Raw genomic sequence first — 19933 nt, forward strand, 5'->3', positions numbered from 1 at the left:
TGGTGGGGAAAATGCATGTAGATATCTTTCTAACTGATCAATCGTAAATCTAGGCTTTTTTTAAAAATGAAGAAATCCTGGCAGCAGTTGAATTAACTGTTTTGATTGAGACTCTATTGTTCATAATTCTGTTCACGACGTATGTAAAGTACTCTTATTATTTTCACAATAGCTGTAGGCTGAGAGCATCATGGCTAGCTGGGAATTTGATTCTCTCACCCTAATTCCAAGTATATTTACTTTGAAATAAATCCTGTAAAACCAGATTGTGTTTTCTGATGGCAGTCTTTGTCACCCAAGCCCAAACCTGATACCCTCACCCAACTCCCATGACATGCGCCTCATGGGTCAGAGTTGATGGGAGTTGTAGTCCAACAGCATCTAGGGGACCACAGGTTCCCCATACCTATTGTGGAGCTACTCAGTGCATTATCTTAGAATGCATTATCCCATGCAAATCATGTGTACTTCCTTCTACGTGCACCAGAAAGCTTGGGATTCATAACTGTTTGAGGGTCTGCATTATAAAAATAGAGAGCAATAGAACTCTTTCTTCTTAGGAATGCATAAAAGAAAAATATCTGGTCTCTTTCGTTTTGCTGCTAAAGAGCTCCCTTAAGTGTTCCACAAAACTGACACAATGCTTTCAGTTTCCTCCATCCATTTGAGAATTAGAAAGTTTGAAATGTGGGATGCAAAGAAACTTTCCCCAACCCCACCTTAATTGTACATCTTACGTTTGAATGTTTAGAGCACACATGTCCAACTCCCAAGAGACTGCAATCTACTCCCACTCTAAAAAACTGGTAGTCATCTACCCCAGTGTTTCCCAAACGTTTTTGGGCAACGGCACACCTGTTTACTGAAAAAAAATCTCGTGGCACACCACCATTAAAGCCCCGCCCCGTGACGTCAGCGCGCAGCGTCACGCCGGGAGGGACGCACAAAAGTGAAAGTTTTTTCCCTCCCCCTTGCTGGGGAACCTCCAAGCTTTGGGGGTGGGAGGAGGCAGCAGAGCGAGGGACTGAGGGACGGCGGCAACTGAGGCGGCGGCGGCTGAGGCAGAGCTGGGAAGGGGGTTTCCAGGGGACACGGCAGCTCCTCGAAAGGCTTCTCTCAGCTGCGCTCAATCCGCCTCGGAGAGGATTTCCCCTCCGGTCCCATGCGTTCGTTTGGGGCATCGCTCCGGCTGCTCCCTCTCCCGCCGCGCAGGAGCGATGCCTCTCTCTGGCTCTCCCTCCGCGCAGGCTGAGGGAGGGAGGGAGGGGCGCGTGTGACCCGTCTCTGCTGGGAGACCAAACCCAGCGAGGCAGAGTCGCGCGGAGGCGCCCAGGCAGCGCTGCCGGCTGCGAGGAGGAGCGCCAGGCAGCAGCAGGAGGCGCGGCCTCTCCTCGCTGCCGCCGCCCCGCCTCTCGCCGCCCGACTCGCCCGCCTCCCTCCAGGCATCTCGCGGCACACGAGGCAACGTCTCACGGCACACTCGTGTGCCGCGGAACACCGGTTGGGAAACACTGATCTACCCATTGGATTGACCAAAGATGTTGAGCTTTTTGGGGAGAGAAAGACCCAAAGTTGTTGATCACTCAGGGGCACCCACGACCAGCTGGTACTGTAGATCATGATTGACCCATTTGACAGCCCTGGTTTAGAGCATTTATCATATATGGGGAATAATTGAAAATAATGGTTTTCAGATATTCTAGTTTTCAGTTTGTTTGTTTTTTTTAAAAAGACATTTTCATGTAAACTCTGGCATGTCTGCAATACAACAACTACTGCATTTTTCAGAGGATTCTGGTGAGTTTTCTAGGGTAACTCTCAGTTTTCACATAACTCTGGCCAGGCCTCTACTGCTGCTCATGTGTGAAATGAGTCTGTGCCCTAGGGCAAAATAAACGCTCTGCTGAGGCAACGTATTGCAATGGAAGATCAGCAGCGATGAGCAAGCTGTCTTTCACAGAAGCTTGCCTGTCATACATTTTCAATTATGGAACCCCTGGTGAGCTTTTGAGGAACCTGGCATTTGCACCTGACATCCTTGAGCAGTGGTCAAGACCTTCCTTTCGGCCCAACACTTGTGAGCAGCACCAGGTGGCTGAATCTAGCTACGCTTTTAATTTCTTATAGTGCCACCAAGCTTGCTGTTCTAGGCATTGTGCAAAATTGCAAGGGTAAAAAGACTTAGCTGGCAAGTGGTGCTTGGAACTCTACCATCACAGTCAGGGTCCATTGACAGAGAAAACAGGGCCCAACTTCAGATGCTTTGCCCAGGTCTGCCCCCAAACCTCCAGCCAGGTTTCTTAAACCTTAGGTTGCCCTGGAACCTGTTTTGCTAGCCGCTTGCAGAGATATGAGCTTGGTAATGCTTCATCATGGTATGATTCAATATTTCCATAATAAACAGATACCCATTAACAGTGCCTCGTTTTCTAACGTCCGAGAACAAGCTGTCGTAGATTGCTCTATGCGAAAGCCCATATGTGTGAATTTGCCATCACAGTTCTCCTGAGTAGTGCCAGAGAGGCTGACTTCTGTTTGCAGTATTGCCTAATCTCTTTAATCAGTGTTGACTGTAAAATGATGGCAGAGATCCTAGTTTAGCAGTGAAGTTTCAATGAATCACTAGCGCCAATAGCTTGCAACTGGTTGGTAACAGAGAGGGACAGAGAAGAGTATATAATCTCTTGCAGGCAAGGAGGGGAGTCTGTTAAATGGCTTCCTGATTATTTGTGTGTGAGAGAGGGATAATTCTGGTTGAGAAATGGGATAGATGTGTTTTCTAAATGCTTCTGACTGCAAGGCAGTTAAATTTTAATTACTTTGGTGATGGCCACTGTGGGTGGATGGCTGAAGGCAAGACGGCACATATGCAGGATATGACTGCCATCATGTTTTTCTGCAGTTTGGAGGCAGTGCCAATATTTTTTTCTCCCCCTCACTGGTATCACATCCATTAGCTAAGCCTCATTGCTTTTCCAGTAATCCCTGTGGCCGTTTGTAGACGCTTTATAAACAGCGGCCTGCAATTTTTGACTGGCATTGAAAGCTGAGTATAAAAAAAAGTGATTTCCATGTTCATCCCCATCACCACCTCCACCTGCCTTTCCAGCAGAGAGTTAAATGACTTAGACTTACTTCACAAGGCATGCTGGGTGCCCTATCTTTGCACCCCGAAGGCACTCTGCAGCCCCCACCAAGGAAGGAGGAGTGAATGAAGCTGTACATTCGGAACAAATGGAGGGAGCATAGACCTACATCAGGAAAGGGCTGCTGCTGGTCGAATCAACCTTAGCTGATGGTTGAAGTGGGAACCAAAAGCTGCCATGGGGTGGAGCAGGGGAACAGGACCTGTTGTGAACCACAGCAGGTAGCTGCAGAGCTCAGGAGGCCCCAGAGGGCAGCCCCCACCATTTCCTCCCTAGGGGTGGGAGGAGGAGACCAGCAGCGCCTGCTACTCGCCAATAAGCCACTGTAGAGGTGGCACTGGGAGGCTTCTGAGGAGGTGGCAGATCTAGAGCTGCTGCCTATGTGGATCCTGCTGCCCGAGGCGGTCACCTCACCTTGCCCCATGGGTGGGCCGGCCCCATTTGCAAGTTTGGCCATTCCGAGGTAGAGTGGACTGGGCAACCTGTGACCAAGCGACCCCAAGCCCTGCTCACAACCTTGGAGGTTGGCAAGGGGTAGGGATCATTGGTGCACATGTGTTTGGGATGAACCCGCCCCAACAACTGTAACGTTGGGTGTAAGGGTTCTTTGCTTGTCGTGCTCACCTGAGAGGGGTGATGTAGTTGTTATGGCGAGAGCGAAATGTTGACTCCTGTTTAGCATGATGATGGAAAAAGGTAGGCCTTCTAGCTTACTCAGTACAGTCGTACCTCAGGTTACAGACTCCGCTAACCTGGAAGTAGTACCTTGGATTAAGAACTTTACCTCAGGGTGAGAACAGAAATCACGTGGCACCGGGAGGCCCCATTAGCTAAAGTGGTACCTCAGGTTAAGAACGGTTTCAGGTTAAGAACGGACCTCCGGAACGAATTAAGTTCTTAACCAGAGGTACCACTGTACAGTGTTCACCATTTGCATGTCAGCTGGCCCCCTGGGACTTCTGTTTCCTTGTCTGGCATAGGGATGGCTACTATCAGTCCGGTATTATCCATATTCTGATGCAGAGGAATAGAAGGCGAGCTGTTATTTGTTTGAGGCACATATGTGGCAACCTGCCAACGATTTATTAAAGTCTCATGCTGACACTGTGTTGCAAATTTACTGTCACTGAGAGTTTTTGTCTGTTCAACCAAGCCATGCGCTTCAGCACTAGTGATATTCTGTGCAGAAATGAACCCATGCCTTATATGCCTTTTGTTTTCAAAGTGTGAGTTCAAGTGCTTGTGATAACTGCTGCAGATGTAGTAAGTGACGTGATTTCAAATACTGTAGTCTTGTCTGCTTTTGGATAACCCAAAACTAAAATGTGACCATTTTAAAATGGAAAGTGTGACATGAAGCATGTTTTGAAAGAAAGTCATCCTTTGGTATTTTACTCAATCACTTTGGGATATATGTTCAGAAATTATATATATATATATATATATATATATATATATATATATATATATATATATATGCAAAGAAGCTCCTCTGGTTCTCCCTATACTGGAACAGATGAGAAAGAAGGAAGATACAGCCACGATCTGTCTTGTGGATGCAGACTTTCTCTTGCCTTTCCTGATTTTCCTGGATTCATTTTGTTTCCAAGTTTAACACCAGAAAGTAAAACTCTGACACAAAACAGCGAAGCAAAATAGGGAAAAGTGCCAGGAGAGAAGCATCTAGATGATTTTTGTTTTTTAAAAAATAAAAATGGTCTAAACCTACGTAATTGTCATAGTTATATTTTTTTAATTCTCTCTCATGCCTGGGTCTGTTTTGATTTTTTAACAAAAGAAATAGTTTCCTTGCGGAATCCACCAAGTTCCTGCTAGTCCTGCATTCTGATTTTTAACAGGCCTCTATTGCTTTTGCCTTTGGGAAGCTCAAAGCATAGTTGTGATGATGATTTTTTTTGCTTGGTATTTGAGCATCAGAATCTGGTACTTGAAGGCAAAAGTCCTCTTGGCCAACCTTCCCTGACCTGATACCCTCCAGAGGCTGCTTGACTACAGACTGTGTCTGATAGGAGTTGGAATTGTATCTCTAGGGCTGCTGTATCCTGTCGTTGGTTTATATTAAGAACACAAGCACAACCACAACCATGATGCTGCAATTCAAGGTTTAAAAACAAAAGAGAGTCATCAGACCATATCTAGCTTCTGTTAAATCTCCTGAGTTGTTATGGCCCAAACATTTGACGGGCACCATGCTGGGGAAGGCTGCACTTGGCTATCTATATTGTATTATACTTATGCTTGTGAAGCCCCTGATAGCGATTGGCTGAGCTTGTGGGATGGTACGTTATGTTCCTGAACATTCCAGTTACTCGATAAGCAAAGCTGTCAGAATGTTTGCAGTCCATCTTCATGAGGAAATAATAATAAATTTTATTTATACCCTGCCCTCCCCAGCCAAGGCCGGGCTCAGGGCGGCTAACAACCAATAATAAAAACAAGTTGAATGAATACAACTTAAAAACAAGATTAAAATACAACATTAAAACATTAAAATGCAGCCTCATCACAGGAGGAGAAAGGAAAAAAGAAAGAGGGGGAGGGAATCAAATTGACTCCAAGCCAAAGGCCAGGCAAAACAACTCTGTCTTACAGGCCCTGCGGAAAGAAATCAGATCCTGCAGGGCCCTGGTCTCATGAGGCAGAGTGTTCCGCGAGGCCGGAGCCACTGTTGAAAAAGCCCTGGCTCTGGTTGAGGCTAATCTAACTTCCTTAGGACCCGGGACCTCTAGGGTGTTGCTATTTATGGACCTTAAAGTCCTCCTTAAGGAAAGGGAAAGTTGTCTGACTGGAATTAAAGCTTCAAATGGATCCTCGGAACAAGAGGAGCTTTATGAGGCAGCATGAGGATGCAGAACAGTTTCCAGAAGATAGGAAAAGGAAGAGGAAGAAAGCCTGGAGATATGGCTGTTGAAAGAATTATCTTCTACAATACATACTGATGTAAAATCAGTGGCTAATTCTTTGGCTGCAAGCTTCTAGTCAGGATCAATGGCTGCTGATAAACCTGTGCTCCATGAATTTGTTAAATTCTTTTTGAAGTAATCTAAGCTAGTACTTATCATTACATCTTATGGTAGTGAATACAAAAAAATCGACTGGAGAAGTACTTCCGTTAGTTGCTGATGATCAGTTTCATTGAATGCCTTGGAATCAACACGGCTTCTGCAAAGGGAAATCCTGTTTCACAAAGCTTTTAAGTTATGAGTGTCAACACTTCCAAAAAGCTTTTGACAAAGGCCTTCTCTGGTGAATAAATTTAGCAGCCATGGAATAAGAATTTAAGTAATGTAATGGATTAAAAAATGAAACAACTGAAAGAGTAAATTGTCAGTTCTCCTAATAGAGAGAAGTGGGACCTGTAAGGATCTGCCTTAAGACCAGTGCTATTTTTGTAATACATAAATAATATAGAAAGAAGAGTTGCTGAAAGAAAAACAGACATTATTTATGTATGCTACAACAGCGGCAAGAATTTTAATACCACAAAACTGGAAGACTGGAGAAGTACCATCAAAAGAAGAATGGCAAGAAAAGTTGATGAACTATGTAGAGTTAGCAAAGTTAATGGACAAACTGCGTGAAAAGGACAATAGTGATTTTGAAAAAGATTGGGAACGCTTTACAATATATTTGTACAAACAACAACAAAAATGGACGTTGGCAGTTTGTATCATATACAAACAGCCGAATGTATCATTTAATGTAATAAACCAGAAATGGAAGAAAATCAATAAAAATTCTAGAATAAAGGTTGAGCAGTAAGGTTTCAGGTTACGTTAAGGGACGCGGGTGGTGCTGTGGGTTAAACCACAGAGCCTAGGACTTGCTGATCAGAAGGTTGGCGGTTCGAATCCCCACGACGGGGTGAGCTCCCGTTGTTCGGTCCCTGCTCCTGCCAACCTAGCAGTTTGAAAGCATGTCAAAGTGCAAATAGAGAAATAGGTACTGCTCCAGCGGGAAAGTAAACGGCGTTTCCATGCGCTGCTCTGGTTCGCCAGAAGTGGCTTAGACTTGCTGGCCACATGACCCGGAAGCTTTACGCTGGCTCCCTCGGCCAATAAGGCGAGATGAGAGCTGTGACCCCAGAGTCGGTCATGACTGGACCTAATGGTCAGGGGTCCCTTTACCTTTACCTAGTAAGGTTTCACAATGCTTAAAATGGACTGCAAGGAGCTCCAAAGTAACACATCCAAAATGTTTAATTGGGCGGCATTTAACATCATTGCAGCTTGTGTCTGGGAGCTGTTAAGTAAATATAAAATGACAAGATCCCCTACCATCCAATAAAAGCTTTTGGAGTTAAAACTGAGAGCGACTTATCAGATATTGGATCTTGGGGTTGTGGTGGACAGCTCATTGAAAACTTTGATGCAATATGAGGAGGTGTGTGGAAAAGGTAAATTCTGTGCTAGGGATGTTTGGTATGCAAATACCTGTAAGAGCGCATCTCAATAGAAGTCTGCCCACGTCTTGAATTCTTTATAGGTTTTCTCCATTCTACACAGGTAGGTAAACTGTATTCTTTGATGACATGAGGTAGAGCCTTCTTTGTAGTAGCACCTCACTCTGTTATTTTCAGTTGCCTTTTATTTATTTTGGATGGCGCATTCTTTGGTTTATTGCTTGTTGTATGATGTGGCTGGTTTGTTTTATTTTTCTATACCGTGACCTAGTATTGGTTTAGAATGAAGGATGAGTCATTAATATTTTAAATTAATTAATAAGTATTAGGAAAGAAAATGACCAGGATCACAAAGCCTTTTTGTAAATTGGTGGTGTGGTGACATTGGTAGCCATATGTACGGTTTGGGTTTCTACACCTCAAAAAAAAAAATATTGGCGTAAGTGAAACAAAAAATAAACTCAACTAAAAATGATAAATGGGAGCATATTTCTTTCCCATGTTACAGAATTCAGGTATTTTGGAAAATATTTGTCCAACCATTGTTGTCCTATACTAATTTTAATGTGTCCATGGATCCTCTTGTTTGTTAACTTAGATGTAACTTAGCCTTAGCCCCCAGAAGGAAACACAAGGTAATATTAAATGGGCTGAGTGGTTGCTAGACTGCCTTATATGCTCATCACTGGAAACACAAGGAGATAACTACAAAACAGGTATGACGGGGGTAATTGTGGGAGACTCTTGTTAGTCAAACTGATGGCATTTGGAAAATCTTCAAATGCATTTGAATGTGATATTCTGCTTATTGTAAATGTTCTTTATATTACATAAAGCTTTAGCTTTTGTATGTTTTGATTCTGCTATCAAATGAAATGTAAAAACAACAATTAATTAATTAAAATAGATCAAGGAGTTAGAATAGCCTCCCTACATAAAAAGGCCACAGCCTTTTGGACTCCCCAGTAAAAAATAAAAATATTTTGTTAAGGGAGAACATGAAATTGTTACCGGAAAAATCCGAGGGCTCCCTTGGACAAAAAGTAAAGACACCAACCAGAGTAAATTGAAGCAAATCAGCAGCCTGTAGGCTTGGTCTTTATTGAAGAAAGACTGTCGCGACAGGGTGCTCCCCTCACTTGCAGGTGAGAGGAAAGACCCAGAAAGATGGTGTGCAAGACCTTATAAAAACTTTTGAAATTCCCACCCTGTAGGTCAAGCCCACCCCCAGAAACATCATGCATACATTACAGAAAGGAGGGGTTGAGGGGGGGAGTTGTGGTGGTAACCTGAGTGTCCTGTCACCTGGCTGATTCCCTTCTCTCCCCCTCCCCACGAGTCACTTCCAGGAGACAAAGGGGAGTTGGCAGTTTCCTGCCCCCAGAGGGAAGATCTGATCATTGTCCTTTGTTTCAGTCCATGCTGAATCCACTCCCATATGCAAGTTCTTTGTGATCTTGATTGTCTTCTGTCTAGGACCATCAGGGTTGGCATAGCAACTGGGCAGGACTCCTGTGGATGTGCTGGGATGGTGAAGGGATTATGGCTGGCCCGTATCAAACCATCCCCATTTTGTAGTCCTTCCTTCATGGAGTAAAATAAAAGTGGAACAGTGCAAATCCGATGTATGGTTGATTTTCTATGAATTTATAACAGAAGTGTAGCGTATGTAGTGTGTGTGAAGTTTGTACAAACTGAATGATGGGGGGGGGGTTTCCTGCTACAAAATAAGATCATATAAACTGAGCGGTGGGAATAAGGAGAATGCACCCACTCATCAGACTAGGGTGATCCCATTGAATTTGATTGACAGGAGAGGCAAAAGGAAAGTATTTATACACAACATAGAATCAATCTATAGAATTGGCTGCCAGACGTTGTGGTGACAGGCACTGGCTTCAATGATTTTAAATAGGGGTTTAGACACATTCATGGAAAAGAATAGATCTTAGCCACAGGGTGGGGGGAGCGAAATGCTGCATGGATGGCTTGTTGCCTTTATTTATTTTATCCAGAGCATTTAGTCCCTGCTCTTCAACCAGAAAGGCTTTCAGAGCCACTTACAAACTAATGCAACAACACAGTCCCCGCCTCAGGCTTGTGATCTTAAAAAGATATGGCACAAAAGGAAAAGGGGATGGAGAGGAAAGATGAAAGCAAACTAACTTAGGCACCAAATTCTAGGTCTTGCTAAGTTCTTACTGTGCAAAACTTGGGTGGGTGTGCAGCTTGAGGTCTTTCTGCAAGCTTGCTTACCACAGCTAGAGTTGTTGTTTACCATCCTGGCAACTTTCAGTTTGCAGGACAGAAAACCAGTTCAATAAATGCTGGACAGGATGAGCTGTTGTTCTTTTGCAGCAGGGCTCTTCTTGTGTCCTTAATCCTGTGCAGAAGTGGAAGTAAGGAGAGAAATTGGTATAGCTGTTAAATAAACCAAAGCAAGGAGGTTGGGGGGAGGTTATGATAGGATGCCCCTCACTTATATATCTTTAATGCTAACTTCAAAGCAGACTTCTTAGTTGGCCGTTCCATGGTATGAGCTTCACACTTGCTAAATGCACCCACTTAGCTGTCAAATTTATACATCTTTGTGACTCTTCTTCCCCCCACCTCCTCCTTCTAGGAAAATGAACTAATATAAATACTTGAAGAATGTGACCAATTACTGACTCATCTAGTGAAATGGGAATAAAAGCAAAACTTGTCTTAATCATTCATTTCTTGGAACCGTTCACTTCCATGCAATCAAAAGTGATGGCTTCTGCTGGGGGAAAAATTCCAGAGGATGGTTTACCTTTGCTTTTTAAAGAGTGCTTACTGCCAGAGGCTTTTTGTATGTGAGTGACAGTGTACTACTTGATGCTTCTCAATTCACATGGACACTGTCAATCTCCTGTACGATCCCTACTCATTTAAATAGACTAAAATAATCCATAGAAGAAGCACAGCAACGGGCATCAAAGCAGCTGCCGTAATGTCAAACCTGGTTCACTTTATATCTCCTGGATGAGGTGCTTTTCTCTTTCACTGCTTATGTAGGACCAGCTCTACCATTTGGCAATGTGCGGCAGCTGCCTCAGGTGGCAGGAGCAGGGAAAGAGGCTGATGTGCTTGAGGACAGAGCTGTGAGTTTCCTGTGTCCTGTCTTGCATGCCTACACTGTGGTGCTGAAGTCTAAACCACTGAGCCTCCTGGGCTTGCCGATCAGAAAGTTGGCGGTTCGAATCCACTCGACGGTGGTGAGCTCCTGTTGCTCCGTCCTAGCTTCTGTCGACCTAGCAGTTTGAAAGCACACCAGTGAAAGTAGATAAATAGTTACCGCTGTGGCAGGAAGGTAAACAGCGTTTCAGTGCACTCTGGCACTCGTCCCAGTATCCTGTTGAACCAGAAGCAGTTTAGTCATGCTGGTCACATGACCCGGAAAGCTGTCTGGACAAATGCCTTCTCCCTCGGCCTGAAAGCGAGATGAGTGCCGCACCCCATAGTCACCTTTGATTGGACATAATCATCCAGGGGTCCTATACTCTTTACTTTTTACCTTTACACTAGCCTGCTGTCACCGAGTCTGTCAGGTTGTGTTTTGTATTAATATGGGGACCTTTGAACCAAAAATCAGCATATAACTCAACCTTAGCTTATTGTTGTTGCTGTGCCTTGAGCTGGAGCAAAAGCCAAGATTATTCATATTTACCTGAACATATGACTGGAAGGTAGATTTCGCAGTGTGTGCATATACGTCACAGCCCCCACCCAGCCACTCATTTGCTTAGTTTCCTTCTTAGATTGTATTGTAGATTATTCCAGCCAAAGCTATTTGTAGCTTGTGGAAAATGTAAGCTGTTCTCGTTAGTCTTCATGCACCTACTTCTGATGTGGTAAGTTGGAACTTGTTTTTGTCTGGATGCAGGTTATAAATAGAACAAAAGGCTCATTTTCAGAATCTTTACTGACATTAGGGCAGCCGAGAACTGCAAAATGCTTTGAAGATTGGCTGGCAGATTTCAGATCAAGAAATTTAGGAAGCATTTGGGAATGCAGGCCTTTTTTGGATTGAAGCTTTCTGACGGCAGGTTGTTTTTCTTTTTTTTAACGATCTGCTTTAAAGCCTCCGCTTTGCATGTCATAACTACTACAGGTTTCCAAGATACAGAATAATGATAATTTTTAAAATGTGGGCTGGAGTGTAAATAAGTGATGGAAAAAAATCTGTTCTGTTTCAGCTGTATTATATAATGAAATTGACCTAGGTCAGCAGCCTCCACAGGAGCTCTGCGTCTTGACTTCCCCAGTTGCTGCCAATTGCATATGTCTCTATGACTGTTTTGCTAGAGGAAGCCCCCACTCCAACCTTCTGCTTCCCCAAAAACAGCTACATTGGTTGCCAGAGTCCTGTAAGTGACCCTCTGCCATTAGAATGTTTCTGAGAATTCTCTTGCTATAGGAACTCGGCTGAAGCTAAAGTGGGGCTCATATGCCAGGTTTATTGCAGGAAGTTGATTCATGTATGCAATGGAGCTGGTGGAAATGCACCATATGCCATGGTTCAGGACAGTTTGCAATTTTAGGACCATAAAACCAAATGCAAATTAACAAGAAAACGGAAGCCAAGGGGGATGCAGAGCATAAAAGAAGGGGTTCACCTACTTATTAAACCTGTCAAGTCAGAATCATCATCATCATGTGTAGGTGTTGGAAGGCCAAGGGAGAGGGATTCTAATGGGCTTCCTTAAGTGCAAGGAGCGCTGCCATTTTAGCATTGCCACAGAGAAAAAACCCTCTGTGTCCCAGGTAGTTGCACTATTGCAGCATGGAAAATAAGTTCTGAAGCAGATCTTGGGGAATAGGAAGGAACAGGTGGGCTGCTATAGGAACGCACACACAGAGAGAGAATCCCTTAGGTATAATAGACCCAAGCCATTTAAGACATTAAAAGTTGATCACCAGGATTTTGGAAATGAATCAGCAGCCACTGCTACTTTTGTAGAATGGGTCTGCTATGCTCCCATAAAGGAGCACCTACTGCTATCAGTCTCCTTGCTGTGTTATGGACCAACTCACATTCCTAGAGACTCTTCGAAGTGAGTCCTATGTAGAGTGAATTGCTGTAATACAGATGTGGGTGTGACTGAGGCATGTAAGACACCTTGCACAGGCCAGAGACCCCGCCTTCAGGTGTGTGCGTGTATGTTTTGCAACCAAGCACCACCAGGAAGGGCAAAGCACAAAGAGAAAATTGAGCAAGAAGGTGGCGGTTGTGGTATAATGTTGCCCTATTGGTATTGACTTATGACAGGGCCTTCTCGCTGGCAGCTCCCTGCTTGTAATATGCCCTCCCTCACGAATGGCTTTAAGGAGAATTCTGAAGACATTCCTCTTTGCTTAGGCATTTGGTAGCTGAGAGATACTGTGAGGGTATGAAATGTTTTTAAATGTTTTTAGATGTTCCCCCCAAAAATTCTACATTCTTAAACTGGGGGGAAATATGCCTATTTTGGTAGTGGTTAAATGAGCAAAATGTGTGTCAGACCAAATGGACATGGATGGGAGGAGGCAAAAGATGGCACAAGGAAACAGCTGTCCAATGTTCTGCAAATGTGATGTCATCCTGTTTATGTTTTGGACCCTGGCTAAGCTTGGCAAGGTAAAGTTTTGTCTTGCAAATATTGTGGAAATGTGATTTCTAGAGTGATGGCATTTGCATTGGTTCCATACGTTTTCAGTATATGTTGCTTTAGTCTACAATGAATAAAAATAGAAAACCGTTGAGGTTGGTATTAAGAATAATTATCAGATTGCTTCTTTTCATTTTAGCACATCTTTCCCCCCTCTTTTTTTCAGTCTCCTCTATTTCTGTGTATAATATTACACTGTTAATGGATAGTTGCCGTTAACACAGAGAGCAGAATGTGTAATTTGTCCTCTCTCTTACTGCAAGATTGTATTTCTCTGGCATAATAATAAATATGCATTTGCTGACTTTAGCATATTACAGTTCCTTATTTTATCCTTTTCGGTTTGCGAGATCCATCATTTGGTTTGTTACAGAATTGATTTCAAGTAGCAAATTGTCATTTTAATTTCTGCACAGTTAATTTTCTGGAATATTGAATTTCTTGCCTCTACTTGTAGCAATTATTCTGTATTGTGCATTTTATGAATATATTTACAGGTAGATAATTTTATTTACAGATGTTCAAGGGCAAGTGCTTCTTTTTTTAAGCATCTGCAAGTGACAAGAGTTGGCTGGGTATGGTTGTTTGAACCTATACAGCAGTATAAAAATGCTGGTTGTGAAATTACTAGTATGTTTTTCTCCCAGGTTCCATACAAGGATATAAATTATGTCTCCGAGCTACCTTTGTTAGCCCCTTAACAACAGATTGTGGTCCTTGATGGATATAGGCATCATCATTCAAAGATGTACACAGTGGTCCCACAGCTAGACTGGTGACTGGGAGTGGCCGCCGGGACCACATAACACCGGTTCTGAGAGATCTGCACTGGCTCCCAGTACGTTTCCGAGCACGATTCAAAGTGTTGGTGCTGACCTTTAAAGCCCTAAACGGCCTCGGTCCTGTATACCTGAAGGAGCGTCTCCACCCCCATCGTTCAGCCCGGACACTGAGATCCAGTGCCGAGGGCCTTCTGGCGGTTCCGTCATTGCGAGAAGTGAGGCTACAGGGAACCAGACAGAGGGCCTTCTCGGTAGTGGCGCCCGCCCTGTGGAACGCCCTCCCATCAGATGTCAAAGAGATAAAGAATTACCTGACATTCAGAAAACATCTTAAGGCAGCCCTGTTCAGGGAAGTTTTTAATATGTAATGCTGTACTGTTTTTAACACTGATTGGGAGCCGCCCAGAGTGGCTGGGGAAACTCAGCCAGATGGGCGGGGTATAAATAATAAATTATTATTATTATTATTATTATGGATGCTGGTAAACATCTGGATGGATGTATTAACTACAAACAGATGTGTGTGTTCATGCAAGCAGAAATCTCTTGCTGGATCAGGGAGTTAATGTCTGAAAGTCTGACAATTTTGTATTGCCATCAGTTCCCCCAGCAAAGCTGCTCTTCAGTTTTTAACATCTGTTCCAATCTGGAGATGAATTGGTCACATCTATGCCATATGTTTAAAACGCACTTGTACCACTTTAAACAGTGGTTCTTCCCTCAAAGAATTCTGGGAACTGTAGTTTGTTAAGGGTGCTGGCCTTACAGAGAGCTACAGTTCCCGGCACCCTTAACAACCTACAGTTCCCAGGGTTCTCCATGGTTGTTTAAAAATGGTATAAGAGTGCATTAAATGTGTGGTGTGGACCAGAGCCAGATTATATGAAAGCTGAACAAAAATGACAATTAAGATTGTTGCCTGTGTGTCTGAGGTGAACTTGGACTGCAGGGAGGAGGGTCAAGGCCTCTTCCCTGAAACCATTCCCATTTACAAGTGTCTGGAACAGACTTTGCTCCCAACCTGGTGAGACTATGAGAGGGAAACTTCAGTCTCTCCTGTATAAAATGAGTGACTGACATTCACTCTACTGGAAAACGGGAAACAAGAGAGGTGATGTCTGACACTGGAGGATCCAAAAAGCAAACACACTTTTTAAAAACAAGCATTTTTTGCTTGTCCTTCTCCCTCAATCTAGTCAGGCCCCAGGCCGTTTTCTGATGAGGAATCCTCTGGCTGAGATATGACAAGCAACATCACTAACATTGTTTGCCTGTTGACATCTAAAAACTATATTGGGCAAACAGTTCAGAACTAAGCATTGGTTGGTGTTCAGGTGGCTGCCTGGAATTGGCTTTCTGCCTTGCTTCCACTTGGTAGGCCAGGTTAAGAGAAGCCAAGAATAAACTATAAAAACTTTCCAGTGGTTACTTTTCCCAAAATAACTGATGCGGTGTAGGTTAGTGACCATGTGGGTGTCAAGGAAGAAAAGATAAGTCAAAGAAAACGTCATTGACTCGTTCTCTCGCTAGCTAGTATTGCCGCCTCTTTTTAATAGAAATTACATTTGCCAATGTCTTTTCTGCCATAATGCAAAGGAAAGTTAAAAGTGCTGCTAATATGGCATTAAAACTGACCTGAAGTAAAAATTAAGTTTCCAGCCAGCCAGGGGCATTGATGGAGTAGCCTGACCCTTGATGTTTAGCATCAGGTCCTGAATCTCCTATAGATTCCACCTTTTTTAAAAGACGAAGGCTCTTCTGTCTTCTGATTTACTTGGCTTTTGGGGCAGTTGCATGCACTGCTAAGGGGAGTGCTGGTCACTCCCCAACCACCTGTATCTTCACAGTTAGGACCAGCAGGACATAGCTGAATTCCTATAGCTGAGTTCTCCAGCGCATGGTTGGAGAAGCAGCAACTCTAATTTTGTGCTTTGCCAACTCCTTGTAGCAGCCATGTTGTGTTATGCCATGTCCCAGTGGCACACATGTTGTGACTTGCATCCCTTCATTCTCTTGGGTGGAATCTAGACCCATATAAAAATATATTGAATTTACCATAGCTCACCATCACCATCTAGTGCCACATTTGTATGATGTACTGTACAACACACTTAAAACGTTTTATTTGCAGATGTATAGCTAAGTCCTAAGACTTCAAAATGTGCCCACTGGTCAAAAACAGCGGGCAACTCCTGCTATACATATGTTTGTTTGGAAGTGAGCGTTCGGAGGGTTACAAACGTAGGCTTTTATCTTTCAGTTACCCATAACTTGTCAGATAGTGCAAATAAATTACCATACTTTTCCGTGTATAAGACTAGGTTTTTTTACTCTAATGTTAAAAAACGGGGGTCGTCTTATACATGGATAGTGCATGGAGGGGGGAACGTTCTTAAATTTGAGTCCTCCCAACTAGGGGGGCATCTTATACACGAGGGCGTGTTAAGCACGGAAAAATACGGTACTTCTGGTGGAGTATCCTATCTGTATTCAGTAGGAAATAACTGTGTATCCCTTGCTACATGTAACTGATGGAAAATGTTGCATCGCCAAGAAGGGATAATGTACTTCCCAGTTTGAAAACAACACAGCTCTTCTGCTGCTTTGGTTTCAGTGGCTGGTAGAATACTTCTTGGCAAAACTACCCCTTTCATTCATACTTAGGTCTTCAGCAAGGGAGACTGTGCTGCTGGATAGGGAGAAGATTCTGCACAAGCGGCGTCCTAATGCTGTCCACACATGAATTGTTCAAGGTGTTGTCTTGCTTGACACTTAAAAACGAAACGAAGCCAGCTATGGAGATTGTCAGGATGGCCAGGTTTTGCGGAATGGCAAACTCCCTTAATCTGTCTACTTCTGAGCATTAGAGAGAGGTGCATCATGCAGCCTTTGAATTAAGAAATACATATTTTTAAAGAGTCAATCGGTGACGGGGTATTTTTATGAGATGAGGGGAAGCTTGGTGGTGTTTGTCATAACGCTTTCACTGTGTGTGAGAGAGAGAGAACAAGAGAGAGGGAGATTCTTGGATTGGAACGGCACACTGTGGGAGTACTCGGTCTTTAATAAAGAAATAAAATAATAATGGCTTATATCTTGAGAACTCTGTTTTACGTGCGCAACTGGAATTCCCCTCTCTCCACGGTTTCTACTACATCTCCTCTTTCCTTCCCTCCAAAGCCACTCCTGGGAAGGTACCCTTCAGGACAGTGTGGGCTGCTCCATGGCTGAAGTGATGTGCTAGGCTGGGAGTGGAAGTGACCTCTCCCTTGGGTACAGTGCCTTCTGCTCGTCCAAGGGACATGAGGTCCAAGACAATATCCCTCCCATTTTATACAGCATTTCAAAAAAAGCAAGAGCTTAGAACATAGGAAGCTGCCTTAATACTGGGTCACACCATCAGTTTATCATCAGACTCAGTATTATCTACCTTCACTCCAGATAGGGGACATTCCCAGCCCTACATAGAGATGTTGGGGGTGGAATACAGAAGCCCTCTGCATGTAAAGCAGATGCTCTGTAGGCTCACCATTGAAAGAATAACTGAAGAAGAGGAGTATATTTCAAAGGGGTAGAGGATTAAGGGACTATGGAGGAAACAGTCTTCGGGGGGGGGGGAGCAAGGTCTTCAGTTGCTAATTATTATTACTATTATTAATTTTAATTTATTATTATAAAAATAATTCAACATTAATACATACATGTTACGAATATACAAACATACATTTCATACAATCCTTAAAAATATTCATACATACCCACAAATACTTCATTTTCCCACCACCACCCCTCACCCCACCCTTGTGATGAACTTCCAATCTACTCAGTTGCAATTTCTTTCCACTTCTATTACTTTCTTTCACACACTTTTAAACCAATTTTCTGCTTCTGTTTCTGTTACACAATGTGATGTGTAATGTGCTTCAGTTGCTAATTAAATCTATAAAGATGAGGATGCCCATATGCTGAGAGGCAGGCGAGGCCATAGGAATGGAGTGGAAAGTGTGAAAGGATGGAGCCAGAAGGGAGAGAAAATCTTCCTTTAATCACTTGCAGTCCATTTGCATTTTGCCCATAAAACGCCCTTCCTGTGAGTGAGGAGTAATGCTTCAGTATCTTTGCCATGTGCATCAGTCCAAATGCATGCACCATTTCCAGGCTATGCAGCGCTGGCAATGCCAAATATATTACATTAATATGTGAAACTCCTTTTGAAAGTGTAACCATTTTTTCTTGCTGTTCCCCACCCCCATGCAGTCGGAGTTTCTTACCCTCTTTTGTGCATCACTGTGAGGCTGCCTTTTCTAATTTCCTTCCTCTTTATAACTGTTACTCACTATCTTTTCCGCTAAATCTCCACCTCTTCTGTCCCCTGGTGATGATTACTTGTCAGCTCTTATTCCCGTATCATGCAACGTGGTGCCCCAAAGTGATCTGCAGAGCCGACCCAAGTCATTTTGCTGCCTGAGGCTAAGGGTAGAATGGCAACCTCCCTTGCCCCATTCCGTATACAGATATTGACTGGGCTTATGGTTATATCTTTCTTCAGCACTGATAATAGGATATCATTCACTGGTGCACCTGAGGGGCAGCAGGCTAGCTTCGGAGGCAAGCGCAATGTAAGTTGTGTGGACCCACACAGCAATATCCTTCAGCTGATGATCATGGCTGGTCCTCAAGAGGAACGGCCACAGGACTGACATGACCCGTCGTTATCTACTGCCTGAGACAGTTGCCTCATTTTGCCCAATGGTTGTGTTGTCCTTGGTGGTCTGTAGGGATTGTGAGGTAGTGTGGAAATGAAGTTTTGTAATAAAAAAGTATAAAATAAAAAAGGGACGCGGGTGGCGCTGTGGGTTAAACCACAGAGCCTAGGACTTGCCGATCAGAAGGTCGGCTGTTCAAATCCCTGCAACAGGGTGAGCTCCCGTTGCTCGGTCCCTGCTCCTGCCAACCTAGCAGTTCGAAAGCACGTCAAAGTGCAGGTAGATAAATAGGTACCGCTCTGGCTGGAAGGTAACCAGAAGCGGCTTAGTCATGCTGGCCACATGACCCAGAAACTGTACGCCAGCTCCCTCGGCCAATAAAGCGAGATGAGCGCCGCAGCCCCAGAGTCGGTCATGACTGGACCTAATGGTTAGGGGTCCCTTTACCTTTACCTTTAATAAAAAAAGTAAGGGTGTGGTGTTTAGGCCATTGCTTCTAGAAAGGTTGCTCCAGAATGCCCTAGAACCATGTGGTCATATCTCCAAAGTTCAGGTGCGCCTTTATGAGCAGATGCTCTGTTGGTTTTAAACTAGGTTAGTGAGCAAGTCGTTCTGAATTTCCTTTTGGTTTCAAGAATGCATTGGTTTCCTTTTTAATCATAACCACAACTGCTTCTTGATGCATTTTTTCCACCAGTGTGCCTTCTCCTTGGGGCACCTTCCTTTGAACTTCCTGAAAATCAAACTGGTTTCTAAAAACTGCCTTCTAAAAGAAGAACGTTTGTGTGGTTGGTAGTATAAAGGTGGCATTTAGATACACGTCTCCTATATTTTCCCCTATGTGGTTTCCAAATGAAATTATGTATAGTCTGTTATGGGTGGAAACTAGCAGGTTAGTTTCCTGCTGGGCTGGGAACAAAAAATAGTGTTCTTGAGTCCGTGGCTGGGGGGGAAAACCTTATATTGAAAGGCTTGACCTTTCTGAATTACCCATTGCACATGGGGTGTGACGCGTGTGTGTTGAGGAGTTTTATGTTGCAAGGGCTGTTGTAGCAATAAGGAGCACTTCTGGATGCTAACTGCACAGCCACTCAGTGTATCCTTCTTTCCATGGGATCCCTGTCAGTGATGGCCACAAGAAAGAATGAAAAGAGAAGGTTTTGTCTCCCAAGTGCAGTGCTTTACTCTTCTCTGTCTTGGAGTG

The sequence above is a fragment of the Podarcis melisellensis genome, assembly GCF_964234715.1.
Source record: "Podarcis melisellensis genome assembly, chromosome: 4".
Taxonomy (NCBI): domain Eukaryota; kingdom Metazoa; phylum Chordata; class Lepidosauria; order Squamata; family Lacertidae; genus Podarcis; species Podarcis melisellensis.